The sequence below is a fragment of the Nerophis lumbriciformis genome, linkage group LG23 (assembly GCF_033978685.3).
Source record: "Nerophis lumbriciformis linkage group LG23, RoL_Nlum_v2.1, whole genome shotgun sequence".
NCBI classification, from domain to species: domain Eukaryota; kingdom Metazoa; phylum Chordata; class Actinopteri; order Syngnathiformes; family Syngnathidae; genus Nerophis; species Nerophis lumbriciformis.
The window spans coordinates 32,315,910-32,319,160 of record NC_084570.2 but is presented as its reverse complement, the minus strand read 5'-3'; positions in this window follow the sequence as shown (position 1 = coordinate 32,319,160).

Genomic DNA, 3,251 nt, shown 5'->3' with positions numbered 1-3,251 from the left:
GCAATTGAAGATTGTTTTATTTACAAAAATCAAGGAACAGAATACTCGGGAAACAAAATGAATGAGCCGAGGTCTACAGACAGGTGAGGTCAAAGACGGTATGCTGGTGCCCGACTGCCAATCACGCGCCCAGCACGCTCCTGCCCCTTATAGGCCTGTGTGGGAACTTTTCACCACCTGCAAAGGGTGCACACTGACATACACACATCAATCACTCAAAAATAATAAAATAAACATAGATTCAAGTATGGCTCTCTATTTGGCTCCTACAATACCAAAGACTATAAAAATCGGACCCAGCTTGGCACTCAGCATCAAGGGTTGGAATTGGGGGTTAAATCACCAAAATGATTCCCGAGCGCGGCCACCGCTGCTGCTCACTGCTCTCCTCACCTCCCAGGGGGTGGAACAAGGGGATGGGTCAAATGCAGAGGTTGATTTCACCACACCTAGCGTGTGTGTGACCATCAGTGGTACTTTAACTTAAACACTTATTTGGAACATCCCACAGGTGAACAGGTGGGTGCCATGATTGGGTATAAAAGCAGCTTCCATGAAATGCTCAGTCATTCACAAACAAGGATGGGGCAAGAGTCAACGCTTTGTCAACAACTGCGTGAGCACATTGTTTAAGAACAACATTTTTCAACCAGCTATTGCAAGGAATTTAGGGATTTCACCATCTACGCTCCGTAATATCATCAAAAGGTTCAGAGAATCTGGAGAAATCACTGCACGTAAGCGATGATATTACGGACCTTTGATCCCTCAGGCGGTACTGCATCATAAAGTGACATCAGTGTGTAAAGGATATCACCACATGGGCTCAGGAACACTTCAGAAAACCACTGTCAGTAACTACATTTGGTTGCTACATCTGTAAGTGCAAGTTAAAACTCTACTATGCAAAGCCAAAGCCATTTATCAACAACACCCAGAAACGCTTCGCTGGGCCCGAGCTCATCTAAGATGGACTGATGCGAAGTGGAAAAGTGTTCTGTGGTCTGACGAGTCCACATTTCAAATAGTTTTTGGAAACTATAGACCAAAGAGGACAAGAACTATCCGGATTGTTCTAGGCGCCAAGTGTAAAAGCCAGCATCTGTGATGGTATGGGGGTGTATTAGTGCCCAAGACATGGATAACTTACACATCTGTGAAGGCACCATTAATGCTAAAAGATACATACAGGTTTCAGAGCAACATATGTTGCCATCAAAGCAACGTTATGTTATCACGTTATCGTTATCCTGCTTATTTCAGCAAGACAATGCCAAGCCACGTGTTACAACAGCGTGGCTTCATAGTAAAAGAGTGCGGGTACTAAACTGGCCTGCCTGTAGTCCAGACCTGTCTCCCATTGAAAACATGTGGCGTATTATTTTTTTACATTTTTGCGGCACATTCTTACAAAAACATGAGTGCTGTGATAGTGGTGGTCTTTGACTAGCTTTTTGCAGATGTTCCTTAAAACCTTAAAAGTGCTCCTGCAACTCTGACAAAATAAATAGACCAACATCAAATGTCTACTGTAGAGGACTCTGGTTCTCTGGAATATGCAACATAGGTTTAACTTTTATTATCTTTTGTTTAAGAAAACGTTCCAATGTACACAGTGTGCATTATACATGCATTTTTATCTGCCTATTTTTATTATTAATACAAATACATATATTTATATATATAATGTATTTTCTGGACCATAGGGCGCACTGCCGATAAGCGGGTCTATTCAGGTCTATTTTCATATATAAGGCGCACCGGATTATAAGGCGCATTAAAGGAGTCTTATTATTATTTTTTTCTAAATGTAAAATACTTCCTTGTGGTCTACATAACATGTAATGGTGGTTCTTTGCTCAAAATGTTGCATAGATGATGTTTTACAGATCATCTTCAAGTCACTTTCTGACAGTCTCTTCAGGATACACCGTTTTGTGGGCGGTCTTATTTACGTGCCTCCACTTCGACAGCGTCTTCTCCCCTGTCATCTTTGTTGTAGCGGTGTAGCGTGCAAGGACGGGAGTGGAAGAAGTGTCAAAAGATGGCGCTAACTGTTTTAATGACATTCAGACTTCCATCCATCCATTTTCTACCGCTTGTCCCTTTTGGAGTCACGGGGGGGTCGCTGGAGCCTATCTCAACTACAATCGGGCGGAAGGCGGCGTACACCCTGGACAAGACGCCACCTCATCGCAGACTTTATTTCAATCAATAACGGAGCAGCATCTTCTCAGCACGGACTACAAAGGCGGACGTGCACACATTTTCAGGACTTATGCAGATCCCAAATACAGATCAGAAGGTAAGAAAAGTTGGTTTTGCATAATATTGCGAAACAAAACGCCAGATAATGTCTTACCTTATACACACACACCATAATAATATTCCTAATTTTAAGCACAGTACAGGTGCGGCTTCATAACTTACCAAAGTCATACTAAAACATTTTGATAGATTTTTGAGCGCCGTGTGTAATGTTCTATATTTTCAATGGCACATATAAAATGTTGGTGTAGTTTACTTGAGTCATATTGCAGTCTACACATATCTCTTATGTGTGACTGCCATCTACTGGTCACACTTATAGATATAATGAAATAAAAAAATAAAAATAAAATAGCTTCGAGGCCGGTAAGCCCAACCAAAATGATTCTGTACATTAGGTGCACCGAGTTACAAGGCGCACTGTCGAGTTTTGAGAGAATGAAAGTATTTTATGTGCGTCTTATAGTTCGGAAAATATATATATATCATTTTAAATCCTCCAATTTGGCGCCCCTTCCAGTTGAATCTTCCTGCTCGAGTGTTTTTAGGAGTTTGCTGCAAGAACGTTTAATTTGAACTCCACTCAGGGGCCCCTGAGGCACCACAGGGGCCCCTGTGGTGCCATGGTCGGGCCAGATGAGGCCCCCTAGGCTGCTCTACATTGTGTTCCTTCTTTAAAAGGTGAGTTGTGTTACTTGAAACATCTTGTACACTTAACACCTCTTTTATGTTGCTGAACAGATGATTCTCTTTTCTGAGAAAATATTCAAGACAAGTGGAACAAAAATAAATGTGTTCACCTGTGAACTTCACTGTATTTGTACTGCGTGTGGGTGCGTGTGTGTGTGTGTGTGCGCGTGCGTGTGTGTGTGTGTGTGTGTGTGTATAGTCTAACGGGGAAACAAGTCGAACAAGTCATCATCTTTGTCAAACATGAGCCGGACGCACACGAGTGCTGCTCTGTGGTGAGAGAGAGTGAGATG